General features: G+C 42.9%; 73 pseudogenes; all 73 read left to right on the plus strand.

Moving 5' to 3' along the window:
• The first annotated feature begins 64 nt into the window (after positions 1-64).
• LOC142673051 (5S ribosomal RNA) lies at positions 65-183 on the plus strand (annotated as a pseudogene).
• A 67-nt stretch (positions 184-250) lies between these two features.
• Positions 251-369, plus strand: LOC142738215 (5S ribosomal RNA; annotated as a pseudogene).
• A 67-nt stretch (positions 370-436) lies between these two features.
• Positions 437-555, plus strand: LOC142735818 (5S ribosomal RNA; annotated as a pseudogene).
• A 67-nt stretch (positions 556-622) lies between these two features.
• On the plus strand, positions 623-741 carry LOC142710775 (5S ribosomal RNA; annotated as a pseudogene).
• Positions 742-808: 67 nt separating this feature from the next.
• LOC142735778 (5S ribosomal RNA) lies at positions 809-927 on the plus strand (annotated as a pseudogene).
• Positions 928-994: 67 nt separating this feature from the next.
• LOC142728148 (5S ribosomal RNA) lies at positions 995-1113 on the plus strand (annotated as a pseudogene).
• A 67-nt stretch (positions 1114-1180) lies between these two features.
• On the plus strand, positions 1181-1299 carry LOC142668412 (5S ribosomal RNA; annotated as a pseudogene).
• A 67-nt stretch (positions 1300-1366) lies between these two features.
• LOC142690632 (5S ribosomal RNA) lies at positions 1367-1485 on the plus strand (annotated as a pseudogene).
• Positions 1486-1552: 67 nt separating this feature from the next.
• Positions 1553-1671, plus strand: LOC142702752 (5S ribosomal RNA; annotated as a pseudogene).
• Positions 1672-1738: 67 nt separating this feature from the next.
• Positions 1739-1857, plus strand: LOC142735681 (5S ribosomal RNA; annotated as a pseudogene).
• Positions 1858-1924: 67 nt separating this feature from the next.
• On the plus strand, positions 1925-2043 carry LOC142735819 (5S ribosomal RNA; annotated as a pseudogene).
• Positions 2044-2110: 67 nt separating this feature from the next.
• LOC142729563 (5S ribosomal RNA) lies at positions 2111-2229 on the plus strand (annotated as a pseudogene).
• A 67-nt stretch (positions 2230-2296) lies between these two features.
• LOC142675886 (5S ribosomal RNA) lies at positions 2297-2415 on the plus strand (annotated as a pseudogene).
• A 67-nt stretch (positions 2416-2482) lies between these two features.
• LOC142716544 (5S ribosomal RNA) lies at positions 2483-2601 on the plus strand (annotated as a pseudogene).
• A 67-nt stretch (positions 2602-2668) lies between these two features.
• LOC142735469 (5S ribosomal RNA) lies at positions 2669-2787 on the plus strand (annotated as a pseudogene).
• A 67-nt stretch (positions 2788-2854) lies between these two features.
• LOC142737995 (5S ribosomal RNA) lies at positions 2855-2973 on the plus strand (annotated as a pseudogene).
• Positions 2974-3040: 67 nt separating this feature from the next.
• LOC142737826 (5S ribosomal RNA) lies at positions 3041-3159 on the plus strand (annotated as a pseudogene).
• Positions 3160-3226: 67 nt separating this feature from the next.
• On the plus strand, positions 3227-3345 carry LOC142737268 (5S ribosomal RNA; annotated as a pseudogene).
• Positions 3346-3412: 67 nt separating this feature from the next.
• On the plus strand, positions 3413-3531 carry LOC142678086 (5S ribosomal RNA; annotated as a pseudogene).
• Positions 3532-3598: 67 nt separating this feature from the next.
• On the plus strand, positions 3599-3717 carry LOC142665772 (5S ribosomal RNA; annotated as a pseudogene).
• Positions 3718-3784: 67 nt separating this feature from the next.
• LOC142736138 (5S ribosomal RNA) lies at positions 3785-3903 on the plus strand (annotated as a pseudogene).
• Positions 3904-3970: 67 nt separating this feature from the next.
• Positions 3971-4089, plus strand: LOC142681423 (5S ribosomal RNA; annotated as a pseudogene).
• Positions 4090-4156: 67 nt separating this feature from the next.
• LOC142692224 (5S ribosomal RNA) lies at positions 4157-4275 on the plus strand (annotated as a pseudogene).
• A 253-nt stretch (positions 4276-4528) lies between these two features.
• Positions 4529-4647, plus strand: LOC142736356 (5S ribosomal RNA; annotated as a pseudogene).
• A 67-nt stretch (positions 4648-4714) lies between these two features.
• Positions 4715-4833, plus strand: LOC142675146 (5S ribosomal RNA; annotated as a pseudogene).
• Positions 4834-5086: 253 nt separating this feature from the next.
• Positions 5087-5205, plus strand: LOC142736357 (5S ribosomal RNA; annotated as a pseudogene).
• Positions 5206-5272: 67 nt separating this feature from the next.
• Positions 5273-5391, plus strand: LOC142675157 (5S ribosomal RNA; annotated as a pseudogene).
• A 67-nt stretch (positions 5392-5458) lies between these two features.
• LOC142673062 (5S ribosomal RNA) lies at positions 5459-5577 on the plus strand (annotated as a pseudogene).
• A 67-nt stretch (positions 5578-5644) lies between these two features.
• Positions 5645-5763, plus strand: LOC142738216 (5S ribosomal RNA; annotated as a pseudogene).
• Positions 5764-5830: 67 nt separating this feature from the next.
• Positions 5831-5949, plus strand: LOC142738343 (5S ribosomal RNA; annotated as a pseudogene).
• A 67-nt stretch (positions 5950-6016) lies between these two features.
• Positions 6017-6135, plus strand: LOC142710786 (5S ribosomal RNA; annotated as a pseudogene).
• A 67-nt stretch (positions 6136-6202) lies between these two features.
• Positions 6203-6321, plus strand: LOC142735779 (5S ribosomal RNA; annotated as a pseudogene).
• A 67-nt stretch (positions 6322-6388) lies between these two features.
• On the plus strand, positions 6389-6507 carry LOC142728159 (5S ribosomal RNA; annotated as a pseudogene).
• A 67-nt stretch (positions 6508-6574) lies between these two features.
• LOC142688933 (5S ribosomal RNA) lies at positions 6575-6693 on the plus strand (annotated as a pseudogene).
• A 67-nt stretch (positions 6694-6760) lies between these two features.
• On the plus strand, positions 6761-6879 carry LOC142690654 (5S ribosomal RNA; annotated as a pseudogene).
• Positions 6880-6946: 67 nt separating this feature from the next.
• On the plus strand, positions 6947-7065 carry LOC142686676 (5S ribosomal RNA; annotated as a pseudogene).
• A 67-nt stretch (positions 7066-7132) lies between these two features.
• LOC142735682 (5S ribosomal RNA) lies at positions 7133-7251 on the plus strand (annotated as a pseudogene).
• Positions 7252-7318: 67 nt separating this feature from the next.
• On the plus strand, positions 7319-7437 carry LOC142735820 (5S ribosomal RNA; annotated as a pseudogene).
• A 67-nt stretch (positions 7438-7504) lies between these two features.
• Positions 7505-7623, plus strand: LOC142713919 (5S ribosomal RNA; annotated as a pseudogene).
• A 67-nt stretch (positions 7624-7690) lies between these two features.
• Positions 7691-7809, plus strand: LOC142675897 (5S ribosomal RNA; annotated as a pseudogene).
• Positions 7810-7876: 67 nt separating this feature from the next.
• LOC142737827 (5S ribosomal RNA) lies at positions 7877-7995 on the plus strand (annotated as a pseudogene).
• A 67-nt stretch (positions 7996-8062) lies between these two features.
• LOC142713941 (5S ribosomal RNA) lies at positions 8063-8181 on the plus strand (annotated as a pseudogene).
• A 67-nt stretch (positions 8182-8248) lies between these two features.
• Positions 8249-8367, plus strand: LOC142665776 (5S ribosomal RNA; annotated as a pseudogene).
• A 67-nt stretch (positions 8368-8434) lies between these two features.
• LOC142736139 (5S ribosomal RNA) lies at positions 8435-8553 on the plus strand (annotated as a pseudogene).
• A 67-nt stretch (positions 8554-8620) lies between these two features.
• On the plus strand, positions 8621-8739 carry LOC142681434 (5S ribosomal RNA; annotated as a pseudogene).
• Positions 8740-8806: 67 nt separating this feature from the next.
• On the plus strand, positions 8807-8925 carry LOC142685893 (5S ribosomal RNA; annotated as a pseudogene).
• Positions 8926-8992: 67 nt separating this feature from the next.
• LOC142731665 (5S ribosomal RNA) lies at positions 8993-9111 on the plus strand (annotated as a pseudogene).
• A 253-nt stretch (positions 9112-9364) lies between these two features.
• On the plus strand, positions 9365-9483 carry LOC142735933 (5S ribosomal RNA; annotated as a pseudogene).
• Positions 9484-9550: 67 nt separating this feature from the next.
• Positions 9551-9669, plus strand: LOC142735941 (5S ribosomal RNA; annotated as a pseudogene).
• A 67-nt stretch (positions 9670-9736) lies between these two features.
• LOC142713952 (5S ribosomal RNA) lies at positions 9737-9855 on the plus strand (annotated as a pseudogene).
• A 67-nt stretch (positions 9856-9922) lies between these two features.
• Positions 9923-10041, plus strand: LOC142735841 (5S ribosomal RNA; annotated as a pseudogene).
• Positions 10042-10108: 67 nt separating this feature from the next.
• Positions 10109-10227, plus strand: LOC142737742 (5S ribosomal RNA; annotated as a pseudogene).
• Positions 10228-10480: 253 nt separating this feature from the next.
• Positions 10481-10599, plus strand: LOC142666268 (5S ribosomal RNA; annotated as a pseudogene).
• Positions 10600-10852: 253 nt separating this feature from the next.
• LOC142730875 (5S ribosomal RNA) lies at positions 10853-10971 on the plus strand (annotated as a pseudogene).
• A 9004-nt stretch (positions 10972-19975) lies between these two features.
• Positions 19976-20094, plus strand: LOC142735772 (5S ribosomal RNA; annotated as a pseudogene).
• Positions 20095-20161: 67 nt separating this feature from the next.
• Positions 20162-20280, plus strand: LOC142737246 (5S ribosomal RNA; annotated as a pseudogene).
• A 67-nt stretch (positions 20281-20347) lies between these two features.
• On the plus strand, positions 20348-20466 carry LOC142683155 (5S ribosomal RNA; annotated as a pseudogene).
• A 67-nt stretch (positions 20467-20533) lies between these two features.
• On the plus strand, positions 20534-20652 carry LOC142684412 (5S ribosomal RNA; annotated as a pseudogene).
• Positions 20653-20719: 67 nt separating this feature from the next.
• LOC142737930 (5S ribosomal RNA) lies at positions 20720-20838 on the plus strand (annotated as a pseudogene).
• A 67-nt stretch (positions 20839-20905) lies between these two features.
• On the plus strand, positions 20906-21024 carry LOC142670997 (5S ribosomal RNA; annotated as a pseudogene).
• Positions 21025-21091: 67 nt separating this feature from the next.
• Positions 21092-21210, plus strand: LOC142678576 (5S ribosomal RNA; annotated as a pseudogene).
• A 64-nt stretch (positions 21211-21274) lies between these two features.
• On the plus strand, positions 21275-21393 carry LOC142703614 (5S ribosomal RNA; annotated as a pseudogene).
• A 253-nt stretch (positions 21394-21646) lies between these two features.
• On the plus strand, positions 21647-21765 carry LOC142700387 (5S ribosomal RNA; annotated as a pseudogene).
• A 67-nt stretch (positions 21766-21832) lies between these two features.
• LOC142736673 (5S ribosomal RNA) lies at positions 21833-21951 on the plus strand (annotated as a pseudogene).
• Positions 21952-22018: 67 nt separating this feature from the next.
• Positions 22019-22137, plus strand: LOC142684864 (5S ribosomal RNA; annotated as a pseudogene).
• A 66-nt stretch (positions 22138-22203) lies between these two features.
• LOC142682438 (5S ribosomal RNA) lies at positions 22204-22322 on the plus strand (annotated as a pseudogene).
• Positions 22323-22389: 67 nt separating this feature from the next.
• LOC142693522 (5S ribosomal RNA) lies at positions 22390-22508 on the plus strand (annotated as a pseudogene).
• A 67-nt stretch (positions 22509-22575) lies between these two features.
• LOC142675698 (5S ribosomal RNA) lies at positions 22576-22694 on the plus strand (annotated as a pseudogene).
• A 67-nt stretch (positions 22695-22761) lies between these two features.
• On the plus strand, positions 22762-22880 carry LOC142736327 (5S ribosomal RNA; annotated as a pseudogene).
• Positions 22881-22947: 67 nt separating this feature from the next.
• Positions 22948-23066, plus strand: LOC142736185 (5S ribosomal RNA; annotated as a pseudogene).
• A 67-nt stretch (positions 23067-23133) lies between these two features.
• Positions 23134-23252, plus strand: LOC142736674 (5S ribosomal RNA; annotated as a pseudogene).
• Positions 23253-23319: 67 nt separating this feature from the next.
• On the plus strand, positions 23320-23438 carry LOC142668190 (5S ribosomal RNA; annotated as a pseudogene).
• Positions 23439-23505: 67 nt separating this feature from the next.
• Positions 23506-23624, plus strand: LOC142734209 (5S ribosomal RNA; annotated as a pseudogene).
• The last annotated feature ends 409 nt before the right edge of the window (positions 23625-24033 follow it).

Consider the following 24033-nt stretch of genomic DNA (forward strand, 5'->3'; position numbering starts at 1 on the left):
TATTATGTCGTTTAGATTTTGTTTCACAATAGATTAAATAGGACTATGGATTAAAGCATTTAACGTCAATGGCCATTCTAAGCTGAATGTGCCAGCTCTCGTCAGATCGCCGAAGTTACACAGCTTAAGGCCTCGCTAGTACCAGTGTGGGAGACTGTTTGGGAATCCGTGGTGCGGTTGAATTTTTATTATGTCGTTTAGATTTTGTTTCACAATCGATTAAAAAGGACTATGGATTAAAGCATTTAATGTCAATGGCCATTCTAAGATGAATATCCCTGCTCTCGTCAGATCGCAGAAGTTACACAGCTTAAGGCCTCGCTAGTACCAGTGTGGGAGACTGTCTGGGAATCCGTGGTGCGGTTGACTTTTTATTATGTCGTTTAGATTTTGTTTCACAATCGATTAAAAAGGACTATGGATTAAAGCATTTAATGTCAATGGCCATTCTAAGCTGAATGTGCCTGCTCTCGTCAGATCGCAGAAGTTACACAGCTTAAGGCCTCGCTAGTACCAGTGTGGGAGACTGTCTGGGAATCAGTGGTGCGGTTGACTTTTTATTATGTCGTTTAGATTTTGTTTCACAATCGATTAAAAAGGACTATGGATTAAAGCATTTAATGTCAATGGCCATTCTAAGCTGAATGTGCCTGCTCTCGTCAGATCGCAGAAGTTACACAGCTTAAGCCCTCGCTAGTACCAGTGTGGGAGACTGTCTGGGAATCCGTGGTGAGGTTGTCTTTTTATTATGTCGTTTAGATTTTGTTTCACAATAGATTAAATAGGACTATGGATTAAAGCATTTAACGTCAATGGCCATTCTAAGCTGAATGTGCCTGCTCTCGTCAGAACGCAGAAGTTACACAGCTTAAGGCCTCGCTAGTACCAGTGTGGGAGACTGTCTGGGAATCCGTGGTGCGGTTGAGTTTTTATTATGTCGTTTAGATTCTGTTTCACAATCGATTAAAAAGGACTATGGATTAAAGCATTTAATGTCAATGGCCATTCTAAGCTGAATGTCCCTGCTCTCGTCAGATCGCAGAAGTTACACAGCTTAAGGCCTCGCTAGTACCAGTGTGGGAGACTGTCTGGGAATCCGTGGTGCGGTTGACTTTTTATTATGTTGTTTAGATTTTGTTTCACAATAGATTAAATAGGACTATGGATTAAGGCTTTTGATGTCAATAGCCATTCTAAGCTGAATGTGCCTGCTCTCGTCAGATCGCAGAAGTTACACAGCTTAATGCCTCGCTAGTACCAGTGTGGGAGACTGTCTGGGAATCCGTGGTGCGGTTGACTTTTTATTATGTTGTTTAGATTTTGTTTCACAATCGATTAAAAAGGACTATGGATTAAAGCATTTGATGTCAATGGCCATTCTAAGCTGTATGTGCCTGCTCTCGTTAGATCGCAGAAGTTACACAGCTTAACGCCTCGCTAGTACCAGTGTGGGAGACTGTCTGGGAATCCGTGGTGCGGTTGACTTTTTATTATGTCGTTTAGATTTTGTTTCACAATAGATTAAATAGGACTATGGATTAAAGCATTTAACGTCAATGGCCATTCTAAGCTGAATGTGCCTGCTCTCGTCAGATCGCAGAAGTTACACAGCTTAATGCCTCGCTAGTACCATTGTGGGAGACTGTCTGGGAATCCGTGGTGCGGTTGAATTTTTATTATGTCGTTTAGATTTTGTTTCACAATCGATTAAAAAGGACTATGGATTAAAGCATTTAATGTCAATGGCCATTCTAAGCTGAATGTCCCTGCTCTCATCAGATCGCAGAAGTTACACAGCTTAAGGCCTCGCTAGTACCAGTATGGGAGACTGTCTGAGAATCCGTGGTGCGGTTGACTTTTTATTATGTAGTTTAGATTTTGTTTCACAATCGATTAAAAAGGACTATGGATTAAAGCATTTAATGTCAATGGCCATTCTAAGCTGAATGTGCCTGCTCTCGTCAGATCGCAGAAGTTACACAGCTTAAGGCCTCGCTAGTACCAGTGTGGGAGACTGTCTGGGAATCAGTGGTGCGGTTGACTTTTTATTATGTCGTTTAGATTTTGTTTCACAATCGATTAAAAAGGACTATGGATTAAAGCATTTAATGTCAATGGCCATTCTAAGCTGAATGTGCCTGCTCTCGTCAGATCGCAGAAGTTACACAGCTTAAGGCCTCGCTAGTACCAGTGTGGGAGACTGTCTGGGAGTCCGTGGTGCGGTTGACTTTTTATTATGTCGTTTAGATTTTGTTTCACAATAGATTAAATAGGACTATGGATTAAAGCATTTAACGTCAATGGCCATTCTAAGCTGAATGTGCCTGCTCTCGTCAGATCGCAGAAGTTACACAGCTTAAAGCCTTGCTAGTACCAGTGTGGGAGACTGTCTGGGAATCCGTGGTGCGGTTGACTTTTTATTATGTCGTTTAGATTTTGTTTCACAATCGATTAAAAAGGACTATGGATTAAAGCATTTAATGTCAATGGCCATTCTAAGCTGAATGTGCCTGCTCTCGTCAGATCGCAGAAGTTACACAGCTTAAGGCCTCGCTAGTACCGGTGTGGGAGACTGTCTGGGAATCCGTGGTGCGGTTGACTTTTTATTATGTCGTTTAGATTTTGTTTCACAATAGATTAAATAGGACTATGGATTAAAGCATTTAACGTCAATGGCCATTCTAAGCTGAATGTGCCTGCTCTCGTCAGAACGCAGAAGTTACACAGCTTAAGGCCTCGCTAGTACCAGTGTGGGAGACTGTCTGGGAATCCGTGGTGCGGTTGAATTTTTATTATGTCGTTTAGATTTTGTTTCACAATCGATTAACAAGGACTATGGATTAAAGCTTTTAATGTCAATGGCCATTCTAAGCTGAATGTGCCTGCTCTCGTCAGATCGCAGAAGTTACACAGCTTAAAGCCTCGCTAGTACCAGTGTGGGAGACTGTCTGGGAATCCGTGGTGCGGTTGACTTTTTATTATGTCGTTTAGATTTTGTTTCACAATCGATTAAAAAGGACTATGGATTAAAGCATTTAATGTCAATGGCCATTCTAAGCTGAATGTCCCTGCTCTCGTCAGATCGCAGATGTTATACAGCTTAAGGCCTCGCTAGTACCAGTGTGGGAGACTGTCTGGGAATCCGTGGTGCGGTTGACTTTTTATTATGTCGTTTAGATTTTGTTTCACAATCGATTAAAAAGGACTATGGATTAAAGCATTTAATGTCAATGGCCATTCTAAGCTGAATGTGCCTGCTCTCATCAGATCGCAGAAGTTACACAGCTTAAGGCCTCGCTAGTACCAGTGTGGGAGACTGTCTGGGAATCCGGGGTGCGGTTGACTTTTTATTATGTCGTTTAGATTTTGTTTCACAATCGATTAAAAAGGACTATGGATTAAAGCGTTTAATGTCAATGGCCATTCTAAGCTGAATGTGACTGCTTTCGTCAGATCGCAGAAGTTACACAGCTTAAGGCCTCGCTAGTACCAGTGTGGGAGACTGTCTGGGAATCCGTGGTGCGGTTGACTTCTTATTATGTCGTTTAGATTTTGTTTCACAATAGATTAAATAGGACTATGGATTAAAGCATTTAACGTCAATGGCCATTCTAAGCTGAATGTGCCTGCTCTCGTCAGATCGCAGAAGTTACACAGCTTAAGGCCTCGCTTGTACGAGTGTGGGAGACTGTCTGGGAATCCGTGGTGCGGTTGACTTTTTATTATGTTGTTTAGATTTTGTTTCACAATAGATTAAATAGGACTATGGATTAAGGCTTTTAATGTCAATGGCCATTCTAAGCTGAATGTGCCTGCTCTCGTCAGATCGCAGAAGTTACACAGCTTAAGGCCTCGCTAGTACCAGTGTGGGAGACTGTCTGGGAATCCGTGGTGCGGTTTACTTTTTATTATGTCGTTTAGATTTTGTTTCACAATCGATTAAAAAGGACTATGGATTAAAGCATTTAATGTCAATGGCCATTCTAAGCTGAATGTGCCTGCTCTCGTTAGATCGCAGAAGTTACACAGCTTAACGCCTCGCTAGTACCAGTGTGGGAGACTGTCTGGGAATCCGTGGTGCGGTTGACTTTATATTATGTCGTTTAGATTATGTTTCACAATAGATTAAATAGGACTATGGATTAAAGCATTTAACGTCAATGGCCATTCTAAGCTGAATGTGCCTGCTCTCGTCAGATAGCAGAAGTTACACAGCTTAAGGCCTCGCTAGTACCAGTGTGGGAGACTGTCTGGGAATCCGTGGTGCACTTGACTTTTTATTATGTCGTTTAGATTTTGTTTCACAATCGATTAAAAAGGACTATGGATTAAAGCATTTAATGTCAATGGCCATTCTAAGCTGAATGTGCCTTCTCTCGTTAGATCGCAGAAGTTACGCAGCTTAACGCTTCGCTAGTACCAGTGTGGGAGACTGTCTGGGAATCCGTGGTGCGGTTGACTTTTTATTATGTCGTTTAGATTTTGTTTCACAATAGATTAAATAGGACTATGGATTAAAGCATTTAACGTCAATGGCCATTCTAAGCTGAATGTGCCTGCTCTCGTCAGATCGCAGAAGTTACACAGCTTAAGGCCTCGCTAGTACCAGTGTGGGAGACTGTCTGTGAATCCGTGGTGCGGTTGACTTCTTATTATGTCGTTTAGATTTTGTTTCACAATCGATTAAAAAGGACTATGGATTAAAGCATTTAATGTCAATGGCCATTCTAAGCTGAATGTGCCTGCTCTCGTTAGATCGCAGAAGTTACGCAGCTTAACGCCTCGCTAGTACCAATGTGGGAGACTGTCTGGGAATCCGTGGTGCGGTTGACTTTTTATTATGTCGTTTAGATTTTGTTTCACAATCGATTAAAAAGGACTATGGATTAAAGCATTTAATGTCAATGGCCATTCTAAGCTGAATGTGCCTTCTCTCGTTAGATCGCAGAAGTTACGCAGCTTAACGCTTCGCTAGTACCAGTGTGGGAGACTGTCTGGGAATCCGTGGTGCGGTTGACTTTTTATTATGTCGTTTAGATTTTGTTTCACAATAGATTAAATAGGACTATGGATTAAAGCATTTAACGTCAATGGCCATTCTAAGCTGAATGTGCCTGCTCTCGTCAGATCGCAGAAGTTACACAGCTTAAGGCCTCGCTAGTACCAGTGTGGGAGACTGTCTGTGAATCCGTGGTGCGGTTGACTTCTTATTATGTCGTTTAGATTTTGTTTCACAATCGATTAAAAAGGACTATGGATTAAAGCATTTAATGTCAATGGCCATTCTAAGCTGAATGTGCCTGCTCTCGTTAGATCGCAGAAGTTACGCAGCTTAACGCCTCGCTAGTACCAATGTGGGAGACTGTCTGGGAATCCGTGGTGCGGTTGACTTTTTATTATGTCGTTTAGATTTTGTTTCACAATAGATTAAATAGGACTATGGATTAAAGCATTTAACGTCAATGGCCATTCTAAGCTGAATGTGCCAGCTCTCGTCAGATCGCCGAAGTTACACAGCTTAAGGCCTCGCTAGTACCAGTGTGGGAGACTGTTTGGGAATCCGTGGTGCGGTTGAATTTTTATTATGTCGTTTAGATTTTGTTTCACAATCGATTAAAAAGGACTATGGATTAAAGCATTTAATGTCAATGGCCATTCTAAGATGAATATCCCTGCTCTCGTCAGATCGCAGAAGTTACACAGCTTAAGGCCTCGCTAGTACCAGTGTGGGAGACTGTCTGGGAATCCGTGGTGCGGTTGACTTTTTATTATGTCGTTTAGATTTTGTTTCACAATCGATTAAAAAGGACTATGGATTAAAGCATTTAATGTCAATGGCCATTCTAAGCTGAATGTGCCTGCTCTCGTCAGATCGCAGAAGTTACACAGCTTAAGGCCTCGCTAGTACCAGTGTGGGAGACTGTCTGGGAATCAGTGGTGCGGTTGCCTTTTTATTATGTCGTTTAGATTTTGTTTCACAATCGATTAAAAAGGACTATGGATTAAAGCATTTAATGTCAATGGCCATTCTAAGCTGAATGTGCCTGCTCTCGTCAGATCGCAGAAGTTACACAGCTTAAGCCCTCGCTAGTACCAGTGTGGGAGACTGTCTGGGAATCCGTGGTGAGGTTGTCTTTTTATTATGTCGTTTAGATTTTGTTTCACAATAGATTAAATAGGACTATGGATTAAAGCATTTAACGTCAATGGCCATTCTAAGCTGAATGTGCCTGCTCTCGTCAGAACGCAGAAGTTACACAGCTTAAGGCCTCGCTAGTACCAGTGTGGGAGACTGTCTGGGAATCCGTGGTGCGGTTGAGTTTTTATTATGTCGTTTAGATTTTGTTTCACAATCGATTAAAAAGGACTATGGATTAAAGCATTTAATGTCAATGGCCATTCTAAGCTGAATGTCCCTGCTCTCGTCAGATCGCAGAAGTTACACAGCTTAAGGCCTCGCTAGTACCAGTGTGGGAGACTGTCTGGGAATCCGTGGTGCGGTTGACTTTTTATTATGTTGTTTAGATTTTGTTTCACAATAGATTAAATAGGACTATGGATTAAGGCTTTTGATGTCAATGGCCATTCTAAGCTGAATGTGCCTGCTCTCGTCAGATCGCAGAAGTTACACAGCTTAATGCCTCGCTAGTACCAGTGTGGGAGACTGTCTGGGAATCCGTGGTGCGGTTGCCTTTTTATTATGTTGTTTAGATTTTGTTTCACAATCGATTAAAAAGGACTATGGATTAAAGCATTTGATGTCAATGGCCATTCTAAGCTGTATGTGCCTGCTCTCGTTAGATCGCAGAAGTTACACAGCTTAACGCCTCGCTAGTACCAGTGTGGGAGACTGTCTGGGAATCCGTGGTGCGGTTGACTTTTTATTATGTCGTTTAGATTTTGTTTCACAATAGATTAAATAGGACTATGGATTAAAGCATTTAACGTCAATGGCCATTCTAAGCTGAATGTGCCTGCTCTCGTCAGATCGCAGAAGTTACACAGCTTAAGGCCTCGCTAGTACCATTGTGGGAGACTGTCTGGGAATCCGTGGTGCGGTTAAATTTTTATTATGTCGTTTAAATTTTGTTTCACAATCGATTAAAAAGGACTATGGATTAAAGCATTTAATGTCAATGGCCATTCTAAGCTGAATGTCCCTGCTCTCATCAGATCGCAGAAGTTACACAGCTTAAGGCCTCGCTAGTACCAGTATGGGAGACTGTCTGAGAATCCGTGGTGCGGTTGACTTTTTATTATGTAGTTTAGATTTTGTTTCACAATCGATTAAAAAGGACTATGGATTAAAGCATTTAATGTCAATGGCCATTCTAAGCTGAATGTGCCTGCTCTCGTCAGATCGCAGAAGTTACACAGCTTAAGGCCTCGCTAGTACCAGTGTGGGAGACTGTCTGGGAATCAGTGGTGCGGTTGACTTTTTATTATGTCGTTTAGATTTTGTTTCACAATCGATTAAAAAGGACTATGGATTAAAGCATTTAATGTCAATGGCCATTCTAAGCTGAATGTGCCTGCTCTCGTCAGATCGCAGAAGTTACACAGCTTAAGGCCTCGCTAGTACCAGTGTGGGAGACTGTCTGGGAATCCGTGGTGCGGTTGACTTTTTATTATGTCGTTTAGATTTTGTTTCACAATAGATTAAATAGGACTATGGATTAAAGCATTTAACGTCAATGGCCATTCTAAGCTGAATGTGCCTGCTCTCGTCAGATCGCAGAAGTTACACAGCTTAAAGCCTTGCTAGTACCAGTGTGGGAGACTGTCTGGGAATCCGTGGTGCGGTTGACTTTTTATTATGTCGTTTAGATTTTGTTTCACAATCGATTAAAAAGGACTATGGATTAAAGCATTTAATGTCAATGGCCATTCTAAGCTGAATGTCCCTGCTCTCGTCAGATCGCAGATGTTATACAGCTTAAGGCCTCGCTAGTACCAGTGTGGGAGACTGTCTGGGAATCCGTGGTGCGGTTGACTTTTTATTATGTCGTTTAGATTTTGTTTCACAATCGATTAAAAAGGACTATGGATTAAAGCATTTAATGTCAATGGCCATTCTAAGCTGAATGTGCCTGCTCTCGTCAGATCGCAGAAGTTACACAGCTTAAGGCCTCGCTAGTACCAGTGTGGGAGACTGTCTGGGAATCCGTGGTGCGGTTGACTTCTTATTATGTCGTCTAGATTTTGTTTCACAATAGGTTAAATAGGACTATGGATTAAAGCATTTAACGTCAATGGCCATTCTAAGCTGAATGTGCCTGCTCTCGTCAGATCGCAGAAGTTACACAGCTTAAGGCCTCGCTTGTACGAGTGTGGGAGACTGTCTGGGAATCCGTGGTGCGGTTGACTTTTTATTATGTTGTTTAGATTTTGTTTCACAATAGATTAAATAGGACTATGGATTAAGGCTTTTAATGTCAATGGCCATTCTAAGCTGAATGTGCCTGCTCTCGTCAGATCGCAGAAGTTACACAGCTTAAGGCCTCGCTAGTACCAGTGTGGGAGACTGTCTGGGAATCCGTGGTGCGGTTTACTTTTTATTATGTCGTTTAGATTTTGTTTCACAATCGATTAAAAAGGACTATGGATTAAAGCATTTAATGTCAATGGCCATTCTAAGCTGAATGTGCCTGCTCTCGTTAGATCGCAGAAGTTACACAGCTTAACGCCTCGCTAGTACCAGTGTGGGAGACTGTCTGGGAATCCGTGGTGCGGTTGACTTTTTATTATGTCGTTTAGATTTTGTTTCACAATAGATTAAATAGGACTATGGATTAAAGCATTTAACGTCAATGGCCATTCTAAGCTGAATGTGCCTGCTCTCGTCAGATTGCAGAAGTTACACAGCTTAAGGCCTCGCTAGTACCAGTGTGGGAGACTGTCTGGGAATCCGTGGTGCACTTGACTTTTTATTATGTCGTTTAGATTTTGTTTCACAATCGATTAAAAAGGACTATGGATTAAAGAATTTAATGTCAATGGCCATTCTAAGCTGAATGTCCCTGCTCTCATCAGATCGCAGAAGTTACACAGCTTAAGGCCTTGCTAGTACCAGTGTGGGAGACTGTCTGGGAATCCGTGGTGCGGTTGACTTTTTATTATGTCTTTTAGATTTTGTTTCACAATAGATTAAATAGGACTATGGATTAAGGCTTTTAATGTCAATGGCCATTCTAAGCTGAGTGTGCCTTCTCTCGTTAGATCGCAGAAGTTACATAGCTTAACGCCTCGCTAGTACCAGTGTGGGAGACTGTCTGGGAATCCGTGGTGCGGTTGACTTTTTATTATGTCGTTTAGATTTTGTTTCACAATAGATTAAATAGGACTATGGATTAAAGCATTTACCGTCAATGGCCATTCTAAGCTGAATGTACCTGCTCTCGTCAGATCGCAGAAGTTACACAGCTTAAGGCCTCGCTAGTACCACTGTGGGAGACTGTCTGGGAATCCGTGGTGCGGTTGAATTTTTATTATGTCGTTTAGATTTTGTTTCACAATCGATTAAAAAGGACTATGGATTAAAGCATTTAATGTCAATGGCCATTCTAAGCTGAATGCCCCTGCTCTCGTCAGATCGCAGAAGTTACACAGCCTAAGGCCTCGCTAGTACCAGTGTGGGAGACTGTCTGGGAATCCGTGGTGCAGTTGACTTTTGATTATGTTGTTTCGATTTTGTTTCACAATCGATTAAAAAGGACTATGGATTAAAGCATTTAATGTCAATGGCCATTCTAAGCTGAATGTGCCTGCTCTCGTCAGATCGCAGAAGTTACACAGCTTAAGGCCTCGCTAGTACCAGTGTGGGAGACTGTCTGGGAATCCGTGGTGCGGTTGACTTTTTATTATGTCGTTTAGATTTTGTTTCACAATAGATTAAATAGGACTATGGATTAAAGCATGTAATGTCAATGGCCATTCTAAGCTGAATGTGCCTGCTCTCGTCAGAACGCAGAAGTTACACAGCTTAAGGCCTCGCTAGTACCAGTGTGGGAGACTGTCTGGGAATCCGTGGTGCGCTTGACTTTTTATTATGTTGTTTAGATTTTGTTTCACAATAGATTAAATAGGACTATGGATTAAGGCTTTTAATGTCAATGGCCATTCTAAGCTGAATGTCCCTGCTCTCGTCAGATCGCAGAAGTTACACAGCTTAAGGCCTCGCTAGTACCAGTGTGGGAGACTGTCTGTGAATCCGTGGTGCGGTTGACTTTTTATTATGTCGTTTAGATTTTGTTTCACAATCGATTAAAAAGGACTATGGATTAAAGCATTTAATGTCAATGGCCATTCTAAGCTGAATGTGCCTGCTCTCGTTAGATCGCAGAAGTTACATAGCTTAACGCCTCGCTAGTACCAGTGTGGGAGACTGTCTGGCAATCCGTGATGCGGTTGACTTTTTATTATGTCGTTTAGATTTTGTTTCACAATAGATTAAATAGGACTATGGATTAAAGCATTTAACGTCAATGGCCATTCTAAGCTGAATGTGCCTGCTCTCGTCAGATCGCAGAAGTTACACAGCTTAAGGCCTCGCTAGTACCAGTGTGGGAGACTGTCTGGGAATCCGTGGTGCGGTTTCCTTTTTATTATGTCGTTTAGATTTTGTTTCACAATCGATTAAAAAGGACTATGGATTAAAGCATTTAATGTCAATGGCCATTCTAAGCTGAATGTGCCTGCTCTCGTTAGATCGCAGAAGTTACACAGCTTAACGCCTCGCTAGTACCAGTGTGGGAGACTGTCTGGGAATCCATGGTGCGGTTGACTTTTTATTATGTCGTTTAGATTTTGTTTCACAATAGATTAAATAGGACTATGAATTAAAGCATTTAACGTCAATGGCCATTCTAAGCTGAATGTACCTGCTCTCGTCAGATTGCAGAAGTTACACAGCTTAAGGCCTCGCTAGTACCAGTGTGGGAGACTGTCTGGGAATCCGTGGTGCGGTTGACTTTTTATTATGTTGTTTAGATTTTGTTTCACAATAGATTAAATAGGACTATGGATTAAAGGAACAGTGTCATCACAAATATTTTATTTATATGTTAAAGATGTTAGTGCCTTAATATAAACGTTTATTTTCATTTGTGTGTTTGTGTTTTACTGTTTCTTTTTTTCACACTTTTTTTTCCCTATGGGGGCTGCCATTTTTTGTTCCATTTCTGTGTGTGTCGATTAACGACACACACAGACATGGAATACGGCAGCCACAGTCCCATAGGGACTGCGAACGGCTCCCGTCCCATTGACTGCCGTGTACGGCGTCTGTGTGGGAACTGCGCATGCGCCGCTCCCACACAGTCCTATTCGAAATTGGCGCCGTCCGGCGCCATTTTCCTGTGGACCGGAAGTCGCGGCCGGACAGTAAGATTACTACTTCCGGTCGCGGCTTCCGGACAAGTGCACATGGAACAGCGGCAGCAAAGGGAGCGGACGGGCCGCGGCGGCAGGAGCAGGTAAGCGATTTCAATGTATGTTAGTGTTTGTGTGTGTTTACTACTGCATGTAAACCTACTACACTGTGGGTTACCTCAAAAAATGGCGACGCACAGTGTAGCAGGTTAAACCTTTCAAACCCCTCGTTTATCCCGTCACTAGCCAGGATAAAGGAGGGGGGGATGCTGAGCGCTCACTAGAGCGATAGCTTTTAACCCAATGTTGCAATGCTGCAATTTTGGGAACTAGCTCCAAACAGCTCCATCTAGTGACCAAAAATGGGTAGTATTATAAATTTGAAAAAATTTATAATATTTCCTGACTCGCGAAAAAAATAAAAAAAATTTGAACAATGTTTAATCACCCACACACTAAATGTTTAAATTTTTAAAAAAAACCATGTTTTTGGGGCGACACCATGCCTTTAAGGCTTTTAATGTCAATGGCCATTCTAAGCTGAGTGTGCCTTCTCTCGTTAGATCGCAGAAATTACATAGCTTAACGCCTCGCTAGTACCAGTGTGGGAGACTGTCTGGGAATCCGTGGTGCGGTTGACTTTTTATTATGTCGTTTAGATTTTGTTTCACAATAGATTAAATAGGACTATGGATTAAAGCATTTACCGTCAATGGCCATTCTAAGCTGAATGTGCCTGCTCTCGTCAGATCGCAGAAGTTACACAGCTTAGCCCCTTCCCGCTCCTTGACGTACTATTACGTCATGGCAGCTCTATCGTTCGCGCTCCATGCCGTAATAGTACGTCTTGCAGTTAGAACAGCGGTGCGCGCGCCCGGCGCGTTCATGCGCTGTGATAGCTGCTGTTTCTGACAGCAGGCTATCACGGCATAATGGGACGGGACCATTTACTATGGTCCCGCCTCGCCGATCGCCGCTATTGGCTAGTCAGTGAGTAACTAGCCAATAGCAGCGATCGGTCTCATTCAGCACAGCAGTGCTCGAGCCCGGCGTTCCTGAGCTGTGATAGCTGCTGTTTCTGACAGCATGCTATCACAGCATAATGGGCCGGGACCATTTACTATGGTCCCGCCTCGCCGATCGCCGCTATTGGCTAGTCAGTGAGTAACTAGCCAATAGCAGCGATCATTCTCGTCACTTCCTCTCTCTGACCTCACATCCTGCTGCAACCGCCCTGAACGCCCTGTTGGAGTTAGCGAGGCGTTGAGATCGGTTGTGAGCAGAGAGTCAGAGAGAAAAGAAGTGAAAAAAAGTGAAAAAAAGTTTCTAAAACAACGTTTTTTTTGCTTCCCACCACCCCATCCACTACCCACTCCTGTTCCCTTCCTCTTTGAGTTCTACCCACGTTTTTTGGTCAGTGATCTCCTATCACTGACCACTTTTCAGTCTTCAGGACCACATTTCTTGGTCCCTGGGGATTTTTTTTTCATTTTTTTCTATATAAAACATAAAACAAAAAAAAAAATATAAAAAGAAAAAAAAGAAACAAAAAAAAATAGTTAGTTTAGCCAATTTTGAAAATTTAACTGGTTAGTTTAGTATTAGCCCCTTCCCGCTCCTTGACGTACTATTACGTCATGGCAGCTCTATCGTTCGCGCTCCATGCCGTAATAGTACGTCTTGCAGTTAGAACAGCGGTGCGCGCGCCCGGCGCGTTCATGCGCTGTGATAGCTGCTGTTTCTGACAGCAGGCTATCACGGCATAATGGGACGGGACCATTTACTATGGTCCCGCCTCGCCGATCGCCGCTATTGGCTAGTCAGTGAGTAACTAGCCAATAGCAGCGATCGGTCTCATTCAGCACAGCAGTGCTCGAGCCCGGCGTTCCTGAGCTGTGATAGCTGCTGTTTCTGACAGCATGCTATCACAGCATAATGGGCCGGGACCATTTACTATGGTCCCGCCTCGCCGATCGCCGCTATTGGCTAGTCAGTGAGTAACTAGCCAATAGCAGCGATCATTCTCGTCACTTCCTCTCTCTGACCTCACATCCTGCTGCAACCGCCCTGAACGCCCTGTTGGAGTTAGCGAGGCGTTGAGATCGGTTGTGAGCAGAGAGTCAGAGAGAAAAGAAGTGAAAAAAAGTGAAAAAAAGTTTCTAAAACAACGTTTTTTTTGCTTCCCACCACCCCATCCACTACCCACTCCTGTTCCCTTCCTCTTTGAGTTCTACCCACGTTTTTTGGTCAGTGATCTCCTATCACTGACCACTTTTCAGTCTTCAGGACCACATTTCTTGGTCCCTGGGGATTTTTTTTTCATTTTTTTCTATATAAAACATAAAACAAAAAAAAAAATATAAAAAGAAAAAAAAGAAACAAAAAAAAATAGTTAGTTTAGCCAATTTTGAAAATTTAACTGGTTAGTTTAGTATTAGGGTTAGTTAGTGTCAGGGAACCGTCAAAAAGCGTAGTTAGGTATAGTGTCAGGGAATTTAGCGTCAGGAATCGGTCACCGTAGATAGGCTTAGCGTTAGGGATCCATCACCGTAGTTAGGTTTAGCGTCAGGGAAGCTCGGAATAATTAGATAGGTTTAGTGTCAGGCACCCGTCACCGTAGTTAGGTTTAGTGTCAGGGAAGCTTGAAATAATCTAGATAGGTTTAGTGTCAGGGAATCGTCGCCGTAGTTAGGTTTAGCGTTAGGGAAGTCCACATAAAATTTAGTTAGGTTTAGTGTTAGGAACCCTCGCCCTAGTTAGCTTTAGTGTCAGGGAAGTCCACTTGCTCTCTAAAAACAAAACACACATTTGTGCTAGTTGTGCTATCCTATTGCTCCCAGTTAGGGATTTATTTTTTTGCAGTATATAAATTTTGTCTTCGCACAACAAGCATGTCCCAACGGACATTTACTGCTGAAGAGGCGTATGCATTTCTGGCCTCCGACACAGACTCGTCGGATGGCGATACACTATTTTATTTGTCTACCTCCTCATCCAGCGATGAAGAGGAGGGACCCCCTAGGAGACGCCCCAGGACCACCACCATAGTAGAAATCCCTGAGAGAAGTGACCCCACAACAAGTGATACCCCTGAGCGAAGTGACCCCATTTGGACGCCCACACCAGACCATTATGAACCCCAAATCCCTGAGTACACGGGCAGCCCAGGCATCAAATTTAACACGGCAGGGTTCAGTGAGATGGACTTTTTCAAGTTCTTCTTCACTGATAACTTTATAGAGCTAATGGTCACCCAGACTAATTTATATGCCCAACAGTATATCACCAAGAACCCCAACTCATTTTATGCCCAATCCCAGAGGTGGACTCCTGTAAACGCAGCAGAGTTGGGCAAGTTCTGGGGACTGCTCTTGAACATGGGGCTTCTAAAAAAGCCATCCATTAGGACCTACTGGAGCACGGACATCCTATACCACACCCCGATGTACCGTATGGCCATGTCCAGGATGCGTTATGAGGCAATACTTCGCTTCCTACATTATGCCGATAATGAGCAGTGCCCACCCCGAGATGACCCCAGTTTTGACCGTTTATATAAACTGAGACCCCTATTAGACCATTTCAGTGCCCGGTTTGCCCAAGCATACACCCCCGAGAAGTGTATTTCCATTGATGAGTCCCTGGTACATTTTAAAGGGAGGCTTCAATTCCGCCAATACCTGCCAAGTAAGAGGGCAAGGTATGGCGTGAAGTTGTATAAGCTGTGCGAGAGTGCATCAGGGTATACATATAAATTCAGGATATATGAAGGGAAGGACAGCAGTATTCAGCCCCCAGAATGCCCCCCCTTACTGGGAATTAACGCAAAAATTGTGTGGGATTTGGTGCACCCACTGCTGGACCAGGGTTACCACCTCTACCTGGATAATTTTTATACCAGCGTCCCGCTCTTCAAGTGCCTCGCTTCCAGAAGGATTGCGGCATGCGGCACTGCTAGAAAAAATCTTAGAGGCCTCCCTAAAACACTGCTTGGGCAAACACTCAGAAGGGGTGAGAGCAGGGCACATTCTAGTAGCAACATATTGTGTGTCAAGTACAAGGACAAGAGAGATGTCCTTGTATTGACAACAATACATGGCCACACCAGTACCCATGTACCTGTACGAGGTACCAGTACAGAGACCCCCAAACCAGATTGCATCCTGGACTACAATAGGTACATGGGAGGGGTGGACTTGTCAGATCAAGTCCTGAAGCCCTACAGCGCTACGCGGAAATCGAGGGTGTGGTATAAGAAGCTGGCCGTGCACATCATACAGATGGCATTGTACAATGCGTACGTGCTACGTCGATGTGCAGGCCAGAGGGGAACTTTCCTGGAATTTCAAGAGGTGGTTATAAAGAACCTAATTTTTGGCGACCAGGAAGGAGGGGCACCCAGTACTTCTGGAAGCGAGGCCACACGCATCGTACCAGGGCAACACTTTCCAGGAGAAGTTCCCCAAACTGGCAAGAAGGGAAAAAGTCAAAAGAGGTGCAAAGTGTGCTATAAGAGGGGGATAAGGAAGGACACAACATACCAATGCGACACGTGTCCCGAAAAACCAGGGCTCTGTATGAAAGATTGTTTTAAAATTTACCATACATCCCTTGATTTTTAATTTACCCTGATGCACTCCGCACAGCTTATCCCCCTCATCTTTCCCTTTTGAGCCCTGCCATGTGCCCAAGCAGCAAATAACAGCCACATGTAGGGTATTGCCGTACCCGGGAGAACCCACATTACAATTTATGGGGTGTATGTCTCCGGTGGCACATGCTGGGCACAATATATCGGACACTGAAATGGCATATATGTATAGGAAATTGCAAATCTCACTTTGCACCATCTACTGCGCATTACCTTTTACACAATAACTGTTGGGTCAAAATGCTCACTACACTCTAGATGAATGTCTTAAGGGGTGTAGTTTTTAAAATGGGTTCACTTCTCGGGGGTTTCAACTGTACTGGTACCTCAGGGGTTCTGCCTACATGACTTAGCACCAGAAAAGCTCCAGTAGGCTAAATGGTGGTCCTTCCCTTCTGAGCCCTGTCGTGTGCCCAGGCAGCTAATAACAGCCACATGTAGGGTATTGCCGTACCCGGGAGAACCCACATTACAATTTATGGGGTGTATGTCTCCAGTGGCACATGCTGGGCACAATATATCAGACACTGAAATGGCATATATGCATAGGAAATTGCAAATCTCACTTTGCACCATCTACTGCGCATTACCTTTTACACAATAACTGTTGGGTCAAAATGCTCACTACACTCTAGATGAATGTCTTAAGGGGTGTAGTTTTTAAAATGGGTTCACTTCTCGGGGGTTTCAACTGTACTGGTACCTCAGGGGTTCTGCCTACATGACTTAGCACCAGAAAAGCTCCAGTAGGCTAAATGGTGGTCCTTCCCTTCTGAGCCCTGTCGTGTGCCCAGGCAGCTAATAACAGCCACATGTAGGGTATTGCCGTACCCGGGAGAACCCACATTACAATTTATGGGGTGTATGTCTCCAGTGGCACATGCTGGGCACAATATATCAGACACTGAAATGGCATATATGCATAGGAAATTGCAAATCTCACTTTGCACCATCTGCTGCGCATTACCTTTTACACAATAACTGTGGGGTCAAAATGCTCACTACACCACTAGATGAATGTCTTAAGGGGTGTAGTTTTTAAAATGGGGTCACTTCTCGGGGGTTTCAACTGTACTGGTACCTCAGGGGTTCTGCCTACATGACTTAGCACCAGAAAAGCTCCAGTAGGCTAAATGGTGGTCCTTCCCTTCTGAGCCCTGTCGTGTGCCCAGGCAGCTAATAACAGCCACATGTAGGGTATTGCCGTACCCGGGAGAACCCACATTACAATTTATGGGGTGTATGTCTCCAGTGGCACATGCTGGGCACAATATATCAGACACTGAAATGGCATATATGCATAGGAAATTGCAAATCTCACTTTGCACCATCTGCTGCGCATTACCTTTTACACAATAACTGTGGGGTCAAAATGCTCACTACACCACTAGATGAATGTCTTAAGGGGTGTAGTTTTTAAAATGGGGTCACTTCTCGGGGGTTTCAACTGTACTGGTACCTCAGGGGTTCTGCCTACATGACTTAGCACCAGAAAAGCTCCAGTAGGCTAAATGGTGGTCCTTCCCTTCTGAGCCCTGTCGTGTGCCCAGGCAGCTAATAACAGCCACATGTAGGGTATTGCCGTACCCGGGAGAACCCACATTACAATTTATGGGGTGTATGTCTCCAGTGGCACATGCTGGGCACAATATATCAGACACTGAAATGGCATATATGCATAGGAAATTGCAAATCTCACTTTGCACCATCTGCTGCGCATTACCTTTTACACAATAACTGTGGGGTCAAAATGCTCACTACACCACTAGATGAATGTCTTAAGGGGTGTAGTTTTTAAAATGGGGTCACTTCTCGGGGGTTTCAACTGTACTGGTACCTCAGGGGTTCTGCCTACATGACTTAGCACCAGAAAAGCTCCAGTAGGCTAAATGGTGGTCCTTCCCTTCTGAGCCCTGTCGTGTGCCCAGTCAGCTAATAACAGCCACATGTAGGGTATTGCCGTACCCGGGAGAACCCACATTACAATTTATGGGGTGTATGTCTCCAGTGGCACATGCTGGGCACAATATATCAGACACTGAAATGGCATATATGCATAGGAAATTGCAAATCTCACTTTGCACCATCTGCTGCGCATTACCTTTTACACAATAACTGTGGGGTCAAAATGCTCACTACACCACTAGATGAATGTCTTAAGGGGTGTAGTTTTTAAAATGGGGTCACTTCTCGGGGGTTTTAACTGTACTGGTACCTCAGGGGCTTCTGCCTACATGACTTAGCACAAGAAAAGCTCCAGTAGGCCAAATGGTGGTCCTTTCCTTCTGAGTCCTGCCATGGGCCCAAACATCAGTTTATCACCACAAATGGGGTATTGCCGCACTCAGGACAAATTGGGCAACAAAATGGGGTGTTTTATTCCTTGTGAAAATAAGAAATTTTGAACAAAAATTACATCTTAATGGAAAAAAATATCATTTTTTTAATTCACAGCCCAATTCAAATAGGTGCTGTGAAAAAACGGTGTGGTCAAAATGATAACAACAACCATAAATGAATTCCTTGAGGGGTCTAGTTTCCAAAATGGGGTCACTTCTGGTGGGTTTCCATTGCTTTCATACCTCTGGGGCTCTGCAAATGCGACATGGAACCCGAAAACCAATCCAGCAAAATCTGGACTCCAACAAACACATAGCGCTCCTTTCCTTCTGAGTCCTCCCATGGGCCCAAACGGCAGTTTATCACCACAAATGGGGTATTGCCGCACTAAGGACAAATTGGGCAACAAAATGGGGTGTTTTATTCCTTGTGAAAATAAGAAATTTTGAACAAAAATTACATCTTAATGGAAAAAATATCATTTTTTTAATTTCACAGCCCAATTCAAATAGGTGCTGTGAAAAAACGGTGTGGTCAAAATGATAACAACAACCATAAATGAATTCCTTGAGGGGTCTAGTTTCCAAAATGGGGTCACTTCTGGTGGGTTTCCATTGCTTTCATACCTCAACACCTCTTCAAACCTGGCATGCTGCCTAAAATATATTCTAATAAAAAAGAGGCCTCAAAATGCACTAGGTGCTCCTTTGTTTCTGAGGCTTGTGTTTTATTCCACGAGCGCACTAGAGCCACATGTGGGACATTTCTAAAAACTGCAGAATCTGGACAATACATATTTAGTAGTATTTCTCTGGTAAAATCTTCTGTGTTACAGAAAAAAATGGAATAATATTGAAATTCAGCAAGAAAAATGAAATTTGCAAATTTCACCTCCACATTGCTTTAATTCCTGTGAAATGCCTGAAGGGTTAAAAAACTTTCTAAATGCTGTTTTGAATACTTTGAGGGGTCTAGTTTTTAAAATGGGGTGTTTTATGGGGGTTTCTAATACATAGGCCCCTCAAAGCCACTTCAGAACTCAAGAGGTACCTTAAAAAAAAGGCTTTTGAAATTTTCTTAAAAATATGAGAAATTGCTGTTTATGTTCTAAGCCTTGTAACGTCCAAGAAAAATAAAAGAATGTTAAAAAAACGATGCCAATCTAAAGTAGACATATGGGAAATGTGAACTAGTAACTATTTTGGGTGGTATAACCGTCTGTTTTACAAGCAGATGCATTTAAATTCTGAAAAATGCAATTTTTTCAAAATTTTCTCTAAATTTTGCAATTTTTCACCAATAAACACTGAATATATCGACCAAATTTTACCACGAACATGAAGCCCAAAGTGTCACGAGAAAACAATCTCAGAATCGCTTGGATAGGTTTAAGCATTCCGACGTTATTACCACATAAAGTGAAATATGTCAGATTTGAAAAATGGGCTCTGAGCCTTAAGGCCCAAACTAGGCTGCGTCCTTAAGGGGTTAAGGCCTCGCTAGTACCAGTGTGGGAGACTGTCTGGGAATCTGTGGTGCGGTTGAATTTTTATTATGTCGTTTAGATTTTGTTTCACAATCGATTAAAAAGGACTATGGATTAAAGCATTTAATGTCAATGGCCATTCTAAGCTGAATGCCCCTGCTCTCGTCAGATCGCAGAAGTTACACAGCCTAAGGCCTCGCTAGTACCAGTGTGGGAGACTGTCTGGGAATCCGTGGTGCGGTTGACTTTTTATTATGTTGTTTCGATTTTGTTTCACAATCGATTAAAAAGGACTATGGATTAAAGCATTTGATGTCAATTGCCATTCTAAGCTGAATGTCCCTGCTCTCGTCAGATCGCAGAAGTTACACTGCTTAAGGCCTCACTAGTACCAGTGTGGGAGACTGTCTGGGAATCCGTGGTGCGGTTGACTTTTTATTATGTCGTTTAGATTTTGTTTCACAATCGATTAAAAAGGACTATGGATTAAAGCATTTAATGGCAATGGCCATTCTAAGCTGAATGTGCCTGCTCTCGTCAGATCGCAGAAGTTACACAGCTTAAGGCCTCGCTAGTACCAGTGTGGGAGACTGTCTGGGAATCCATGGTGCGGTTGACTTTTTATTATGTCGTTTAGATTTTGTTTCACAATAGATTAAATAGGACTATGGATTAAAGCATTTAACGTCAATGGCCATTCTAAGCTGAATGTGCCTGCTCTCGTCAGATCGCAGAAGTTACACAGTTTAAGGCCTCGCTAGTACCAGTGTGGGAGACTGTCTGGGAATCCGTGGTGTGGTTGAATTTTTATTATGTCGTTTAGATTTTGTTTCACAATCGATTAAAAAGGACTATGGATTAAAGCACTTAATGTCAATGGCCATTCTAAGCTGAATGTCCCTGCTCTCGTCAGATCGCAGAAGTTACACAGCCTAAGGCCTCGCTAGTACCAGTGTGGGAGACTGTCTGGGAATCCGTGGTGCGGTTGACTATTTATCATGTCGTTTAGATTTTGTTTCACAATCGATTAAAAAGGACTATGGATTAAAGCATTTAGTGTCAATGGCCATTCTAAGCTGAATGTCCCTGCTCTCGTCAGATCGCAGAAGTTACACAGCTTAAGGCCTCGCTAGTACCAGTGTGGGAGACTGTCTGGGAATCCGTGATGCGGTTGACTTTTTATTATGTCGTTTAGATTTTGTTTCACAATAGATTAAATAGGACTATGGATTAAAGCATTTAATGTCAATGGCCATTCTAAGCTGAATGTGCCTGCTCTCGTCAGATCGCAGAAGTTACACAGCTTAAGGCCTCGCTAATACCAGTGTGGGAGACTGTCTGGGAATCCGTGGTGCGGTTTACTATTTATGTCGTTTAGATTTTGTTTCACAATCGATTAAAAAGGACTATGGATTAAAGCATTTAATGTCAATGGCCATTCTAAGCTGAATGTGCCTGCTCTCGTTAGGTCGCAGAAGTTACACAGCTTAACGCCTCGCTAGTACCAGTGTGGGAGACTGTCTGGGAATCCGTGGTGCGGTTGACTTTTTATTATGTTGTTTAGATTTTGTTTCACAATAGATTAAATAGGACTATGGATTAAGGCTTTTAATGTCAATGGCCATTCTAAGCTGAGTGTGCCTGCTCTCGTCAGATTGCAGAAGATACACAGCTTAAGGCCTCGCTAGTACCAGTGTGGGAGACTGTCTGTGAATCCGTGGTGCGGTTGACTTCTTATTATGTCGTTTAGATTTTGTTTCACAATCGATTAAAAAGGACTATGGATTAAAGCATTTAATGTCAATGGCCATTCTAAGCTGAATGTGCCTGCTCTCGTTAGATCGCAGAAATTACATAGCTTAACGCCTCGCTAGTACCAGTGTGGGAGACTGTCTGGGAATCCGTGGTGCGGTTGACTTTTTATTATGTCGTTTAGATTTTGTTTCACAATAGATTAAATAGGACTATGGATTAAAGCATTTACCGTCAATGGCCATTCTAAGCTGAATGTGCCTGCTCTCGTCAGATCGCAGAAGTTACACAGCTTAAGGCCTCGCTAGTACCAGTGTGGGAGACTGTCTGGGAATCCGTGGTGCGGTTGAATTTTTATTATGTCGTTTAGATTTTGTTTCACAATCGATTAAAAAGGACTATGGATTAAAGCATTTAATGTCAATGGCCATTCTAAGCTGAATGCCCCTGCTCTCGTCAGATCGCAGAAGTTACACAGCCTAAGGCCTCGCTAGTACCAGTGTGGGAGACTGTCTGGGAATCCGTGGCACGGTTGACTTTTTATCATGTCGTTTAGATTTTGTTTCACAATCGATTAAAAGGACTATGGATTAAAGCATTTAGTGTCAATGGCCATTCTAAGCCGAATGTCCCTGCTTTCGTCAGATCGCAGAAGTTACACAGCTTAAGGCCTCGCTAGTACCAGTGTGGGAGACTGTCTGGGAATCCGTGGTGCGGTTGACTTTTTATTATGTCGTTTAGATTTTGTTTCACAATAGATTAAATAGGACTATGGATTAAAGCATTTAACGGCAATGGCCATTCTAAGCTGAATGTGCCTGCTCTCGTCAGAACGCAGAAGTTACACAGCTTAAGGCCTCGCTCGTACCAGTGTGGGAGACTGTCTGGGAATCCGTGGTGCGGTTGAATTTTTATTATGTCGTTTAGATTTTGTTTCACAATCGATTAAAAAGGACTATGGATTAAAGCATTTAATGTCAATGGCCATTCTAAGCTGAATGTGCCTGCTCTCGTCAGATCGCAGAAGTTACACAACTTAAGGCCTCGCTAGTACGAGTGTGGGAGACTGTCTGGGAATCCGTGGTGCGGTTGACTTCTTATTATGTTGTTTAGATTTTGTTTCACAATAGATTAAATAGGACTATGGATTAAGGCTTTTAATGTCAATGGCCATTCTAAGCTGAATGTGCCTGCTCTCGTCAGATCGCAGAAGTTACACAGCTTAAGGCCTCGCTAGTACCAGTCTGGGAGACTGTCTGGGAATCCGTGGTGTGGTTGACTTTTTATTATGTCGTTTAGATTTTGTTTCACAATCGATTAAAAAGGACTATGGATTAAAGCATTTAATGTCAATGGCCATTCTAAGCTGAATGTGCCTGCTCTCGTCAGATCGCAGAAGTTACACAGCTTAAGGCCTCGCTAGTACCACTGTGGGAGACTGTCTGGGAATCCGTGGTGTGGTTGACTTTTTATTATGTCGTTTAGATTTTGTTTCACAATCGATTAAAAAGGACTATGGATTAAAGCATTTAATGTCAATGGCCATTCTAAGCTGAATGTGCCTGCTCTCGTCAGATCGCAGAAGTTACACAGCTTAAGGCCTCGCTAGTACCAGTGTGGGAGACTGTCTGGGAATCCGTGGTGCGGTTGAATTTTTATTATGTCGTTTAGATTTTGTTTCACAATCGATTAAAAAGGACTATGGATTAAAGCATTTATTGTCAATGGCCATTCTAAGCTGAATGTCCCTGCTCTCGTCAGATCGCAGAAGTTACACAGCTTAAGGCATCGCTAGTACCAGTGTGGGAGACTGTCTGGGAATCCGTGGTGCGGTTGACTTTTTATTATGTTGTTTAGATTTTGTTTCACAATAGATTAAATAGGACTATGGATTAAGGCTTTTAATGTCAATGGCCATTCTAAGCTGAGTGTGCCTGCTCTCGTCAGATCGCAGAAGTTACACAGCTTAAGGCCTCGCTAGTACCAGTGTGGGAGACTGTCTGGGAATCCGTGGTGCGGTTGACTTCTTATTATGTCGTTTAGATTTTGTTTCACAATCGATTAAAAAGGACTATGGATTAAAGCATTTAACCCCTTAAGGACGCAGCCTAGTTTGGGCCTTAAGGCTCAGAGCCCATTTTTCAAATCTGACATATTTCACTTTATGTGGTAATAACGTCGGAATGCTTAAACCTATCCAAGCGATTCTGAGATTGTTTTCTCGTGACACTTTGGGCTTCATGTTCGTGGTAAAATTTGGTCGATATATTCAGTCTTTATTTGTGAAAAATTGCAAAATTTAGAGAAAATTTACAAAAAATAGCATTTTTCAGAATTTAAATGCATCTGCTTGAAAAACAGACGGTTATACCACCCAAAATAGTTACTAGTTCACATTTCCCATATGTCTACTTTAGATTGGCATCGTTTTTTG

Source organism: Rhinoderma darwinii, chromosome 1, assembly GCF_050947455.1.
Source record: "Rhinoderma darwinii isolate aRhiDar2 chromosome 1, aRhiDar2.hap1, whole genome shotgun sequence".
Lineage (NCBI taxonomy): Eukaryota > Metazoa > Chordata > Amphibia > Anura > Rhinodermatidae > Rhinoderma > Rhinoderma darwinii.